The sequence below is a fragment of the Zingiber officinale genome, chromosome 1A, assembly GCF_018446385.1.
Source record: "Zingiber officinale cultivar Zhangliang chromosome 1A, Zo_v1.1, whole genome shotgun sequence".
Taxonomy (NCBI): Eukaryota; Viridiplantae; Streptophyta; class Magnoliopsida; order Zingiberales; family Zingiberaceae; genus Zingiber; species Zingiber officinale.
In genome coordinates this window covers 192,042,424-192,058,667 of record NC_055987.1, presented here as the reverse complement: position 1 = coordinate 192,058,667, position 16,244 = coordinate 192,042,424, and the positions used below count along the sequence as shown (strand labels likewise).

The 16,244-nt window shown below is 38.0% G+C and overlaps 1 pseudogene; it reads left to right on the top strand.

Annotated features, from left to right (window-relative positions):
• The first annotated feature begins 318 nt into the window (after nt 1-318).
• LOC122038915 lies at nt 319-15,775 on the top strand (annotated as a pseudogene).
• The last annotated feature ends 469 nt before the right edge of the window (nt 15,776-16,244 follow it).

The following is a 16,244-nucleotide window of genomic DNA, read 5'->3' as shown; positions in this document are numbered from 1 at the left end:
CGTAATTAATCAAATGTCCACGGATTAATTTTTAACCGTGGCGTACTAAGTATTAATTTCTTTCCGGAAAAAGACAACCCTAGAAGCTGATCGAGGAGTGATGCGCCATTCACATTTTCAGATTTTTCCTGATGATCTGTCCGAAATATGATTTGGTCTGTCACCTAAGGCACTGACATGACTATTTATAAAAATCGATCTGCAACCATAAAAATTGTATTACTAATAATTTTGAACCTACAGAGGGGTATTTTTTTTTTTTAAAAAATTAAAGTTTAGAGGGGAATTTATACATGTTGGATGTGTGAGGTTGAAACAACGGTATAATTGCTAACCTGCGCAGTTCTGCTAGCGGCTGTGTGCTTTTGCCTTTTTTGCGTTTGCCTTTTGGCTCGTGCTCTGTGCTCAGGTCCGCTGCCGGCATTGCTCCACCCTGTCTTTGCTACTAGGTGACTACATTTGGTGGCACTTCCCAGCTTCGCCTCCATCTTCGCGGGATGCGAAGTTGCCCTCGAAATCCAAGTAAGCACCCTCCTTCCACCATCTCTGGAAGAACACTTGTTATGATCCCCTTGTTATCCTTGGAGCTGCTGCTTTTCTTTGTTTTTTTCGGGGTTTTCTTGACATTTAGCTTCAGTGTTGATCTAAAGATGGCGCAGTTCTCCTAAAAAATAAGTTTTTTTTTCTCCTTCCTGCTGAAATTGATTTTGTGTATTTTGCGTAGATGATAGATCTATGGCAATGGCTTTTGTAACGATTGTTCTTGGTTCAATGTGTTCGATCTGTCAATGGTAAGCTTAGTACTTTGAATGTTTAGAGGAATTTATGGTTGTTTTGTTGTTTATCATGGCATTGCCCTTTTTGCTTTAATCATCCATGGCTTGGTGCTTTTCTTTCTCTTGAGACCCTATTCTGTTTCGAAGGGTAGAATATAATTGCTGTTTGCTGATTCGTACAAATGTTCTTCTAGGATTTAGAATGATTCTTTTGCTGGATCATCTTGCATTGTTTACTTATTAGGTTTGTTATGATATCTAGATGCTAAAAGGCTAAGGTTATCCTGGTTTAAGCAGATCCAGCTCCTTGAGTCCTCAAATGGCAAAGCTATACCGCCAAGTGCCAACAACTCCCAAGGTTACAAAAACCTAGAAATGGTTTTTCCAAGTTGGACTCTGGATCATTTCCTGTGGCAAAGCTATCCTCCCCCCCTGTGCAGAAACTATCCTCGCCGGTGCCAAAGCTGCGTTCTTCAGTTGAGCGATCACCAAAGTCGGCAGAGTCGATGCCACCAACACCAATCAAGAACAATACAACTCCTGAAGTAAGTAATTATGGCTTCTTTAGATTGCTGATTCTTATTGGCTGCTAAAACTTTAAGATTTTGATTGTAGAAACAAAAGAGGACATTGAAAGACTCAGAGCTGCAGTTGAAGTTGGTAGTTGTTGAGGAAGACTTGAAGAAAGCAAGGGAGCAGTTGGCTTCTTAAAGGGAAGATCGAATCAATGGAAATTGAGGTGTCTAGCTACCAAAATAATCTCAACGAGGCAGATCACATCAAGAAACAGTAGACTTGGGAAGACAGTTACCTATTAAAAGTTGAGCTTACAAAGCTGGAAGAATGAGAGGTCACAAGCACTGGACAAATGCAATGTTTCTGCTTCAGAAATAGAGTGTCTGTTTTCTGTTGATGGAGAAGACTAAACTGATTTCCGAGCTCAATGCCTGCAAAGATGGAGAGAACGTCAAAAAAGCAATGGACGGTTTAGCTGCAGCATTGCATGAAATGTCTACTGAAGCCAGAGAAAATCAAGAAAAGCTTTTGACAGAGCAATCTGAAATTGAAGAGCTCAAGGTTCAGATTGAGCAGTTGAATTCAGAAATCAAGAATGCTGAAGAAAGGTATGAAGCCATGCTCGATGAAGCAAATTATGAAATTGTGTGCCTCAAGAAAACTGTCGAAAGATTTGAAACTGAAAAAAGCAATTCAAACACTGAGTGGGAAGCAAAGGAGCTCAATTTCATCAATGCTATCAAGAAGTCAGATGATGAAATTGCTTCCCTCAAGATTGAGATGGCAAAAGTGGTCGATTCACTCAAGATAGCAGAGCAAGAGGCAACTGTTGGTAGTTTTGAGAGCATGAAAACTAAAACAATACAAAGATAAAATAAAACGATGCGAAACCATAAATACTCACATTGATCTCCCGAAGAACCGCAATCAAAAACGCCGGTTGATGAAGTCGCCGATGAACCGCCGGAGACGTCGCTGCTGCTGTCGCCGAGAAGATCACCACACGGAACCTTCTCGGACTCTTCCACAAACCAAATCCCGCTCTGGATGTTCTTCCTTTGCTCGACCAAGTCACCTCACAGCTCTCTCTTCTCTGAACACCTTCGCATCAACCTTTCTCCAATCTTATTGCCTTGGACGCCTTTTATAAGAAGGCTGAGGAAGACGAAGGGGAAAGGACGCCCCTTCGTCTCCTTGGCGTTTCCAGCAAACTGCCGTTTGCGGCGGCGAAAGGGACGAACCCTTTCGTCTGCCAAGTATAACGTCCAACATCTCCCACTCGTCCAAGTCAATCCATATGGTCACATAGACCATGTCAGTCACATAGACTACAAGGTGATCAAGTTACGAAGACTGGAGCGAAATTAGTCACAAAGACCAAATAAGTCACGAAGACTTTATGAGGATCAAGTCACGAAGACCAGAGCAAAATTTAGTCACAAAGACCAAATAAGTCACACAGACTTTATGAGAATCAAGTCACGAAGACCAGATTAGAACATCCATTCCATACATTAGGGAAAATGGTTCGTGCGACAGCAAGCACAGTGAGCATTCAATTGCTAAGAAGATTGTCACACCTTACTTAGCTGCTCCATAGAATAAATCAGAGACATAAATGTCCATAGAACAAATCATAGACATAAATGACTTGCCTTTACCCCAGATTAAATTATTTACATCATCATGAACATCTCTAATCCCTCATATTGACCATATGTCAAGAGCATGTTCAACATCTCCAATCAAACAAATTATTCACAATTACATTTTATGTACTGAACTAAAAATGTAATCGGTACCAGTGAATAAATGTCACAGATGTAAATCAATCTTAATCTTCCTTTTTAGCTAGAATCCATTCATTCTAATTAGTCGCTTTCCTAGTTATGCTCCATACACCGAATCATCCATAGCCAATAGGAAACATGCTAAAGTAGCAGACACTGATCAGAACTTCAAGTAGACAGCTAAATAGTCACTTAAGGTAAAATCGAGATTAACTTATAATCTCAAGGGTCTCACATAGTAGAGAAGCAGAGATCCATTCTTCTACTACCCTTCTTGTCGCCATAGCACATGTGGTATGAATCACATACTACGATGTTATTCTCTTTACTAAAAAAGAGCACATGTTTTTCCCAAATTTAACATCGTACAGATTTCGATTTAGACATTCCCAATGTCTAATCTTGAATTCAACATATGAATTCTAATCTGTCCTCAAGCAGATTCAGTAAATGGTGGGTGCATTTACTCCAATCATTACACAAATGATCTCATCTTGACACAAATATCAAGACGACCTTAACTTATGAGTATGTCTCTATTCACAGCTACATAAGCTGTCCCATAAGCAACGGTCTTACCTCTATTCATACTCAACAAATAGAGATGATTGTCCATGTGAGTGGACCAATCCCAATCTGCCAACATGCTTATCGAGACTTTTATTCGAATGTAACCAAGACATATACACTGAATAGATCATGAAATTTTTCATTTATCAAAATGTCTTTACAATTGTTACATTCTCCGAAGTCCCAAAGACTTCACATGTCCATGAAATGACTCTTTAGTCAATGACTTAGTAAAAGGATCAACAAGCATATTCCGTGTAGGGATGTACTCAAGAATAATCTTTTTCTTGTCAGCAATATCAATTACAAAATTATACTAAATTTCTATATGCTTGCCTTTGTTGTGATATTTGGGATCCTTGGAAAAAGCTATCGCAGCTTGACTGTCACAGTACACTGTAACAGGGCTCCCACTGTCCTCAGCAATCTTCAGATATTTCAGGAACCTTCTTATCCAGACAGCCTCTTGCACAGCTACTGCACAAGGCTACACAAGCCTGCTTCTTGCTGTTCCATGAGATGGCGCCATCATTCAGCAAGAAGACATAGCCAGATGTGGATTTTCTGTCATCAAGGTCCCCTGCCCAATCTGCATCTGAGTAGCCACTTAGGCTCATATATGATCCTTGGAAACAGAGGCAATAATCAGCTGTTCCTTTAAGATATCTGAATATCCTCTTCACCGCTTTCCAGTGTCTCGATCCCGGGTTTGACTGGAAACGACTAACTAAGTCAACAGCATAACTTATATCGGGACGAGTACACAACATAGTGTACATCAAACTACCAATAGCACTGGCATATGGTTTCTTCTTCATTTCGGCTATTTCCTCAGGAGTCTTGGGATACATACTTTTGCTTAAGACAGTACCTTTTGCAATAGGCGTCTGTTCAATATTACAATATGACATATTGAAGTGTTGCAGCATCTTAGTGATATAAGCTTCTTGAGACAAACCCAAAAGCTTCTTTGATCGGTCTCTAACGATCTTCACTCCTAAGATGTACTCTGCTTCTCCCATATCTATTATGTCAAATTGTGATGAAAGCCAACTTTTAACTTCTATCACACTCTTTATGTCACTTCCAGCTATTAGCATATCATCAACATATAATGATAAAATGACAAGCTTTCCTTTTTCCTTTCTTAGGTAAACACAATGATCTTCATTGATCATTTCGAAACCATAAGATAATATTACTTCATTAAATCTTATGTTCCATTGTCTTGACGCTTGCTTTAGCCCATATATAGACTTTCGAAGTCTACATACTCTTTTCTCTTGGCCTTCAGCAATATAACCTTCTGGTTGTACCATATAGATTTCTTCGTCAAGATTACCATTAAGGAAAGCCGTTTTTACATCCATCTGATGTAATTCCATGTCATAGTGTGCTACTATAGCTAGGATGACACGTATTGACACAAACTTCACAACTGGGGAGAATGTCTCTTCAAAGTCAATACCCTCCATTTGGGTATATCCTTTTGCAACCAATCGAGCTTTGTATCGATTAATCGATCCATCTGCTTTCCTCTTTACTTTGAGAATCCACTTATTCCCAATAGCCCTTGGCGGAGGAAGATCGACTAAATCCCAAACTTGATTCTTTCTCATTGACTCCATTTCTTCATCCATTGCAACTTTCCATTCTTTTCTAACTGAGCTGCTCATAGCTTCCTCAACTGTTCGAGGTTCCTCATCGTCAACTGGGAGAACCATTAATACCTCGTTCTCAATATCAAACCTTCTCCGAGGAATAATCTGACGATTACTTGTTGAGAAACTGACTCATTCAGTGGGAAATTACTCCCACTCAGTTGACTAGATTCAGGCATTTCTTGATCTGTTGATAAAGGAACATTATCCTCCTCCTCTATCTCATATAGAGGAATTGTCTTATCAACTTCACCTTGTGTTGGAAACTCAGTTTCTAGAAAAGTAGCATCTCTTGATTCTATTTCAGAGATGGTTCCATCTTGTCGCTCACCAATAAAAACATAACCCTTAAAAGTTTCAGAGTACCTTATAAAGATACACTTCTTACCTCTAGGTCCTAATTTTCCATATTCGTGAGTCTTATCATGAACGTAGGCAGCTGACCCCCAAGGTCTCAGATTACTCAAATCTGGCTTTCTGCCTGTCCAACGTTCATATGGAGTAGATGGAACTGACTTTGAAGGCACTTTGTTAAGTATATAGGTCGCAACTAATAATGCATCTCCCCAATAAGAGATTGGCAAATTAGTCTGCGCTATCATAGACCTAACCATTTCAAGAAAAGTCCTATTTCTTCTTTCAGCAACCCCATTTTGCTGTGGAGTTTCAGGGATAGTCAGTTGTCTAATAATCCCTTTCTCAATACACATTGTCTTGAACTGATCAGACAAATATTCACCTCCACGATCAATGCGCAAAGTCTTAACCTTACGTTCCAATTGATTCTCAACTTCATTCGAGTAATGAATAAAGCAATCTAATGCTTCAGATTTGTGAGAAATCAAATACACATGACCAAAACGTGTGAAGTCATCGATAAATGTAATGAAATAAGAACTCCCATTTCTAGCCTTCACATTCATTGGACCACAAATATCCGAATGAATTAATTGCAATGGTGATTCAGCCCTAATAGCCTTACCAAACGGTTTCCTAGTCGTCTTTCCAGCAAGACAATGCTCACATACAGACAAGTTAATCTTAGCATGAGTGCCTAATAGGCCCTCCTTAGCTAATCTATTCATTCGTTCTTGTCCTATATGTCCCAATCTAGCATGCCAAATTTCATCATTAACATCAGCATTACTAGTAAGAGCAATGTTTGAAAAACAACTATTATTATTTGGTTCTACATCAAGAACCATAAAATCATTTGTTACATAACCATATCCAATTAACACAGAGTTAATTCGAAGTTCCACACAACGGCTATAAAAATTTACATTGTAACCTAAATCAAGAAGACAAATAACGGAAACCAGATTCCGTCGAATCTCAGGAGCGTACAAGACATCATGTAAAAACAAGGTGCCTCCACCACGTAGGTTGAGCTTGCAAGTGCCAATTCCTTTGACTTCTATTCTTGCATTGTTTCCTACATATATCCATTGGTTGCCAGCTGGTACCCGACGGTACTCCACATATGTAGCTCGATCACGAGCTACGTGATTCGTTGCTCCTGAATCTACAATCCACAAAGGATACGAATCAGCTAACAACACTATATTGCTCGTGGAAAGAAGACAAAATTGTTTTTACCTTTTTAGGCTCGATATAATCCGAGCAAAATGACCCTTCTTGCCACGGTTAAGCGGTCAACTTGCTCCTAGGTTTTGTCCATTTTTCTTTCCTTTCTTCTTGATTTGGTTTTTCGCAGCAACAACATTAACCTCCTTTCCTTTTCCCTTTCCTTTCTTGAACCACTTGTTCTTATTCTTAACCAGAACCTTGACCACAAAGCTTGACCGAAATCATGATTCAATCCTCTCGCCTCAAGTTCCACGGCGTGAGACATCGTGAAAGTCTTAATACTCTCACTATGGGTCGGGTTCTATTTCATCGTTCCCAAGAATCGGAAGGGAACGGATAGCTACTGAACTCGTTGTTCATCGACAACGTATAACTGCGGTCTTGACTCTCGAATCAGTGTTACCCATCTCCCTGAGATGTTGGGCCATGGTAACATTCGAGCGCTTCTTACAACTATCAAACTTGATAGTTAGCTGACGGAGCTTACTCAGACTGATTCCACTGTACTTCTCTCTAAGGGCTACCCAGACGGCATGAGCCGATGGTAATGGCTCATACTCAAATACTAGGTCATCTATCATTGAACTAATCAATATGCCCTTAGCAATGGAGTCCTTCCTTTTCCATGCTTTATAGGCATCAAGGTCACGTCTGTGCTGATCTGAAGAACCATCAACCGGTTCCTCCATAATTTGGTTTATAGCCTCCAGAACTTCTTGTTCCTCAAGAACATATTGTATCTTGAGGTGCCAGATTTTGTAGTTATCCCCATATAATTTCTCACCCTTATTGAGTTCAGCTATGATGTTTTTAGTTGCCATGATCTACATAAATAAACAAATTATTTATTATTTCAGTGTAATTCATATATGTGCAACTATTTATTGACTCAGTGTAAATTAGAGTTAGTTTACAAAATCAAGTGATAACATTGTTTCCACTCATCATTTGTATGTTCTAATCTAATCAACACTAATCAATTATATTACACATATCCCAACTAATGAACAAATCATTTTATATGAACAAATCATATTTATATGAACAAATCATATTTATATGAACTAATCATATTTATATGAACTAATCATATCATGAAATGAACTAATCATTTCCAAGTTAGTTAACATATAACATAACTTTTATTACATAATTCTGTTCGTACAAAACAACAGAAATTATTACATGACTCAAAAACTAGATGAGCTAACACTGTTCGTACATAACGACAGTAACAGAACACTAATAAACTAGATAGGCCAGCACTGCTCCCACTAGGACAAACACTAGTATAGCAGCCAACACTATCCCTTTTAACCTGGACTCATTTGGGATAATCTCAGATGGGGTAGCTTCAGGATTCTCCATTAGATCCATTTCTGGATCTTCCTTGAGCATCTCCTGGTTCTCTTCAGACTCTTCAGGCTCTTCTTCACCCATATGGTGAAGTAGTTCCTCACACAGTACTGAATATGTGACACGCCCTTGATGACGCCCCCATACATAGTCTGCTATTATCTTGGGATACTCTGGCAATGAATGCATCAATGCCCAGATCCTATAACTGTCCAGGACTGGAAACTCTTCTTGTTCAAGTTTCCAAAATAATCTATCTAGCCGTCTAACATGTCCGTCAACTCCATAAGCAGACTTATACTCTATCTCCTGAATCTCCTCTCGGAGCTGGTTTCGCCGCACTTCGCGACGAGTCAATGTGGTAATCGTCCGTGCCATCTGAAAAATTGAATTTAAATAAGTCAGTACAAAACCGACTAACCAGTACAAAACCAGTTTAATTCAATTTATACAGGCATACCATCATTATAAATCAAGAAAAACAAATCTTCTCGATTTTTAGGAGTTTAAGTGGACTGACCCATTAGACCGGTCAATCAGGAGTCTGGATGTTAAACCTAGTCTATTGTCCTTATTAGAACTAATCTAATTGGACCTATGTTCTGTTCTCGTTTAAGCCCATTTGAGTCAATCACAGACTTATTAATCAAACTCAGGTTCGTTTGACTCGTCCAATTGCCCATTGGATTAAGTCTGACTCATTAGAACAAATCCAATGTTTCTGATCAAATTTTGACACAACGGAACTAATCCGGTCATATTTGATCAGCTCAACTTCAATAATCAATATCACCCTAATTAATTCAATAATAAACTAAGCTGGTTAAACCAACAAATAATTTGAACTAGCTTTAGATATTATTGAATCAAATTGGTCTACTTAAATTAACTAATAATTTAAACCAGACCGGGGTTTGATCGATCAAGTTGGTAGGGTTCTATTTTCGATAAATTGAACCATAAATTAATTAAATATATTTATTAATTAATAATACATATCTATATGTATTTAATTAATAAAAATATTTAATTGTTCATATCGTGAAGAAGGAAAATTAAAATCAACATGCATACATTTTTTTTCTTTCTTACACGATTTTGTTTTTTTTTCACAGTGCTTCATTAAACATACTGTTCATGCCTTTTTTTTTTTTTTATTTTCACTCTGGAATCGATTTATACCTTCTCTTGAATCGATTCATGTGCATGATATACTGTGCTTCGAGAAAAAAAAAAAAACTATTCATGCATTTAATCGATTCATGAATCGATTGAGTTCATTTTTTTTCTTCGTCAAACAGCACTGTACGTGATTTTAATTTCTCTTCAATCGATTGAAATTTTCAATCGATTAATGAATCGATTCAGCACATGCACAGTATCTTTTAATCGATTCATCCATAGTGTTGAATTGATTCTGTGAATTTTTTTTTCTCTGTTACGATTTTGAATCGATTGGAATACAATTTCAATCGATTCATCCCAATTGAATCGATTGATCAATCGATTCAATTGATGAACAATATCGTCTTCTTCGCGACAGAAGAAGAAAAACGCGAGCTTTTTCGCGTCGATTTCCATGCTTTCAAAACTATGCATGCTCTGATACCATTGTTGGTAGTTTTGAGAGCATGAAAACTAAAACAATACAAAGATAAAATAAAACGATGCGAAACCATAAACACTCACATTGATCTCCCGAAGAACCGCAATAAAAACGCCGGTTGATGAAGTCGCCGATGAACCGCCGGAGACGTCGCTGCTGCTGTCGCCGAGAAGATCACCACACGGAACCTTCTCGGACTCTTCCACAAACCAAATCCCGCTCTGGATGTTCTTCCTTTGCTCGACCAAGTCACCTCACAGCTCTCTCTTCTCTGAACACCTTCGCATCAACCTTTCTCCAATCTTATTGCCTTGGACGCCTTTTATAAGAAGGCTGAGGAAGACGAAGGGGAAAGGACGCCCCTTCGTCTCCTTGGCGTTTCCAGCAAACTGCCATTTGCGGCGGCGAAAGGGACGAACCCTTTCGTCTGCCAAGTATAACGTCCAACAGCAACCGCAGCAAAGACTGATGGAGTGGAGATGTTGAACAAACTAACACAAGCTCTGAAGTGGGCCTTATTTAAATTATTAATTTATTAAAATATTTTAAAAATAATATAAAATTTAACGGATTTTATTTTAAAGATCCGTTAACCATAATAATTATAAAACGTGGCGGGATTAAAATTAGATTATTTCTAATTTCTTTCTCTCTCTGGCGCTTCGCTGTGTTCCCGAAGCACGAGCATCTAGGGTTTTTCTCCAGCGATTGGATATCTGCGGCGCTTTGTGTTCGGAGGAGAGCTGCGTCCTTCGTCTATATGGACGCCGAAATGTCTTCTTCTCTAAGGAGGGAGCTTGTTTTCCTATACTTCAATTTCTTGATGATGCGGAATTCAAGAAAACTCTTCACAGGTATGTTCGCGCACATCACCTGGAGTTCTTAATTTCTTTTGGTCTTTTAATTAAATGTCTGGTTATCTTGTAGGCTGGGGCAGGATTCCGGCTTCTAGTTCAACATGAAGCACTTCGAGGATCTTGTTCAAGGAGGGGAATGGGATGAAGTTGAAAAATATCTAAGTGGTTTCACGATAGTTTACCAATCTTTGGATATATCAGCTAATCAAAGTAACCGTGCAATAAGAAGAAAATAACTTTGCACCTTTGGATGATTAATGATCACAAGAGAGAAGTTGTAAAAGTTGGAAATGTTAACTTGTCGTGAATCAAAGGATTAGCTTTGATGAGTTCCTTAACTTCTATAAGTATCGTAGTTCTCGCTAATTTTGTATCGTCACACTTCAAAAACTGCTCATTCTGCCTGTATTGATTTTTAAAATGGAAAACGACATGAATGATAAATCAAGTTTTAAGTAAAATTACATAAGCTATCCATCTCTAGAATATGTTACTTATCCAGAGAAAGCAGCATTATGATTTGCTTGTCGAAAGATTCAAAATCTTTCAAATCCTTAACAAGAATATCAGCGATTTTTAGCCTGTCATGGCTGAAGATGAAATACAAAAATGCTCTAAAAAGTTCTAGCTAAATCCAGACATCATGGCCAAAAATGAAACAATGAATCACCCCTAGTTTAAATAATATGTAGATGGTGATTTGCTTGTCGAAAGTTTCATTGTTTCATTTTTGGTCATGATGTCCGGATTTAGCTGGAACTTTTTAGAGCATTTTTAAATTTCGTCTTCAGTCATGACAGGGTAAAAGTCGTTAATATTTTTGTTAAGAATTTGAAAGATTTTGAATCTTTCGACAAACAAATCACCATGTTGTTGTCTTTGGACAGGTAACATATTATAGAGATGGATAGCTTATATGATTTTATTTAAAACTTAATTTGTCATTCATGTTGTTTTCCATTTTAAAAATCAATAGAGGCAGAATGAGTAGTTTTCTAAGTATGACGATATAAAGTCAGCGAGAACTACGATGCTTATGGAAGTTAAGGAACTTATCAAAGCTAATCTTTTGATTCATGATAAGTTAACATTTCTAATTTTTATAACTTCTCGCTTGAGATTATTAATCATCCAAAGGTGTAAAGTTACTTTATCCTTATTGCACGATTACTTTGATTAGCTGATATATCCAAAGATTGCTAATGTATATGATCCACTCAATATTTCTTATGTGTATGTATTGTTTGTTTGGTTTCCATGGATTTTTCAATAGAATTGGACTCTACCAATGAAAGCATTTTCTTATTTGATGTTTGACATCTTTGCTATTCTTCATGCATTGAACTTGTTAATAGGACCCATCATTTTTCTTTCCCTCCTTAAATTGTCACAAGTTGATGGGTGCTTAAAATGTATATACTATTCTGGTGCTATCCAATATATTGGTTATGGGAACTGCTGCATCTTATTTATTTTCCCATTTTAAGTTTCATATTCTGTGAAATGCATTGTAATAGTGTATTATTTATTGACTTATGCCCGTCATTTAGTCTCAATTGGCAGCACAAGCTTTGCAATAATCCACATCCCAACCCTGAAATTAAAACACTGTTTACTGATCATTCATGTGCTGCCCTTACAAATGAACCACGGCCACCTCCTCCTACCAACGCTCAACTTGTTGGGTAAGTTACCAAGACCGGGGCGTTTCCTCCAATGGATGTTCATAGTGTAAGTGGATTATGTTCATCCGCTTGTGTATAGTATTTTCCTTTCTAATATGATTGCTGATCATTATGGTTCTTTCCATTGTTTATCCCTTTCAATCAGTTGTTTCTCCCCCTGGCCCCTGCAAGTTCCATTGCTGGGTGGATGACCAATGCTAACCCTTCATTGCCACAGCCTGTGGTAATCCCTGGCCCCTCAGGTTTGGTGCAGCCTCTGAATGCAGGTATAGGTTGTTTGATGCTCATGCCTCATGCGATCAAAAAGTGTAGTGACTGGTGCTGAAATCAAACCATGCATGTGATATTGCAGCTGCATTTGTGAACCACCCGTGTCTTCCCACAGGTGCTCTTGGAATTGATTATCACATTGCAGATTCTAAATGTCCAATGAAAGAAATTGAAACAAGCCAAGTAGATGAGGTACAAAAGATATAATTCTTACAGTTGTTAGGGCTGGGATCCTTTATCTGTAAAGTTGAATGCTTTTTTTTTCTAGGAATTTAATATATAGTTTTATCATTTAGGTGTCATTCTCTGGTGTAACTCATCAACACAATATCTATTCTCAAGATGACATTCCCAGGACAGTGGTACGAACTTTTAATCAAGGTTCAAAGGTGACGAGCTTGGATTTTCACCCTATCCACGATGCAATTCTTCTAGGTAGCTTCATCTTCCGTTCCTTTAACTTTGAGCTTCTCATTTGATGCTCATCTTTTTTATATATATATCCTTTCAATATTCTTTCAGTTGGAACAAATGTTGGTGACATTGGGGTTTGGGACGTTGAATGTGAAATAAGGTTAGCACAAAGGAAATTCAAAGTATGGGATATTAGAACTTGTTCTTTGCCTTTGCTGGTATTCATCAAGCTGAAAACCCAGCCCTGAACGCTTTTTGATCTGACTAAGAACATGAACATGCCATTTTTCTTAAATCTCATAGTGTTTTTCATACTTGTCGTCACTTTTTTTTTCCTACTTGCAGGCAACACTCATACAAGATGCTACCGTATCTATCAACCGATGCTTGTGGAATCCTGAAGGTTTCATTCTCGGTATGCCGAAGCAAAAAAAAAATAGTTGGATTATTTTGATCAAGTTCAAATAGGGCCATTGGTTGGGTGGATATATTGTCACAACATTAATCTAAAATTCTTGTTATTCTTCTGTGATACTTATGGGTGTTGCATTTTCAAAGCATCTAGTTCAGACATTTGCTTGTGATCTAGATGGAGTACTACAACAACAATTGGAGGTCAGTTAATAGTTATGGTGTTTGGCGACCATATGATGATGCTGATAGCATCGTGTTCTGCAGATTGATGCTCATGTAGGTGGTGTTAATGGCATTGCCTTTTCCTATCACAAGAACACTCCCTCGATCATTACTTGTGGTGATGCAAGGCAATTAAAGTGAGTTAAACCATGTTGTTGATCAAAGAATTGTATGTTCTTAATAGCTTCTGTGGCATGATGAATAGGCGTGGGATGCTTCAACTGGACAGAAACTGTATACATTTGAAGGTCATGAAGCCCCTGTCTATTCTGTTTGTCCTCACTTCAAGGACGCCATCCATGTATGTATTTGCTCTGTTATATACTGTTTCTTTTTGTGATTTTTGCGATGCAAAATTTTTAATTATAGTTTATTTATCCAAATCCATCTGCTTATATTGTTTCATTATTTCTCTCTGTGAAGTTTATCTTCTCAACTTCAATTGATGGTAAAATCAAAAGATGGCACTATGAGTCTATGACCCTTTGGGATATGGATAACACTAATATACTGACTACTACTGATGCAGATGGCGGACTTCCTGTTAGTAGCTTAATCTACATTAGCTTTTCTTGTATGTTTCTTGCAATTCAAACTTTTAGTTTGTACGCTACTCTTTCTCCATGGCAGGCATTTCCTCGACCGAGATCCCAGAAAGATGGTTCATTACTTGCTGTTACAACTAGTGATAATGGGATCAAAATCCTGGCAAATGCTGTCAGACAACAGGTTTTAAAGAAGTTTGAGTTTTCACGTAGTGCTGATGAACAATCTGATTCCAACGTGAAGGTAATATTCAGCAACTGCTCAAAGTGAATATTGTGTTTCAAATTTCAGTGGTAGGCTGCTAGAATGGAAATTTTTTGACAAACCACACTTCCATGGTCTATAAAATTTTATATGGCATGAGCAAAATCTGCAGACTGTTATGGATAGTACTAGTGCTGCTGATGTCGAGCCAAGGTTATCTAAAAAAGCCAAAAAACACAGAAACTGGAAGCTAGCTCGGCTTGTGGATATTTGGCATCTTAAAGCTTTCCGGTTGCCCAATTCAACATCAGCAGTGAGCAAAGTATGTTTTTATGTCGCATGAAATTTATTTGAAAATTCCTCATTTTGCTGCCTTATATGCTAGTTTGTTCATCATCTTGTTGTTATTCTTCTACTTATCCATCTTCTCTAGTCTTGATAATGTGTTCTCTTTAATGCTGTCCAGTATTACAATGGTTATCATTATTTTTCTACTTATCTTTCATATTCCAATTAGGTGCCGGGCAACTTATTCAGTTGTGTTCTCTTCCAGGTTGTGAGATTGATAAACACCAATTCTGGGCATACTTTGTTAGCACTTGGTTCCAATGCTGTGCATAAGTTCTGGAAGTGGCCACGCGATGAACCAAATCCACCGGGTGAGGTCAGAAAGAAACAGTTGTAAGAAATTATCTATTTGCTATAAGCCTAGTGATGATTGTTTGTTTTGCTTGTTCAGTCAATTGCATCTGTTTCTCCTCAGCTTTGGCAGCCATCAAATGGTATTTTTATGACCAATGAAAGGAGTGGTAACATCTTTTTATTTCTTGGAGAAACTAAATGGAAACATATCTTGCAGGTTATGACCACTTTATGCCAACCCCCACCGGCAGCCACGTCTTTAGTATTTAATCCTGGAGATAATGACATCATTGCTGTTGGAATGGAAGATTGTAGTTTTTGATCTATAATGTTCAGATTGAGCAGGTTAATAATCTCATGCTTTCTATTAGTCAAATTATCTGGATTTTGATGCTTTCTGCAGTTTGTATTGTTTTTGAAATTTCATATCATTTTCGACTTTTGGATCTCTCATATAGTTATCATTTTCTCTATAGCTTTCTTGCCTGATTGTTTCCCTCTAGCATCCTCCAAATACTTGAACCTTGTACAAAATTTAGCACCATTTGTGGATTTTACATTTATGGATGGTTGAATTTGATATTATGTAGGTTCAGAATTGTAATTATTAGGGAACTTCCTCCTTTGCATTACTTGAAATCATTGTCTATAATGTCACCCTCTTGCGGTGAAAACTAAGCTCGGGGCCAGCCGATGCTCAGGTGTGCAGATAAAACTGTCCATATTCCACTTGTCGGTTCAAAGTCCTATTTTAAAGTTGTATCTTCTAACATCTTCACTTCTAGTGTATCTTCTAACACCTTCAGTTGTTGGTCATATTCAGCATTGTGTTTGGAGTATAGATGCCCGGGAGATGAAAAAGGCGTGCTTTATCCACAAGGGCACGAAACTAGGATATTGGTTCAGTCTTAGCAAATTGTGGGTATCATCGACAGACACGTTGCGGATAGCGCCTCCCTCAGTTTAGTTCCGAGGACAGGCTTGAGGCCGAAGCTCTTCGATTCGCAAGCCATGGCATTGTTGCATGGCAGGACAGCGGCCAACTCCAACTCACAAATCACAACGAAGTCATAAACCAAACATACATTGAGCCATTGGGGTCCAAATATTTGGACTGATAGTATA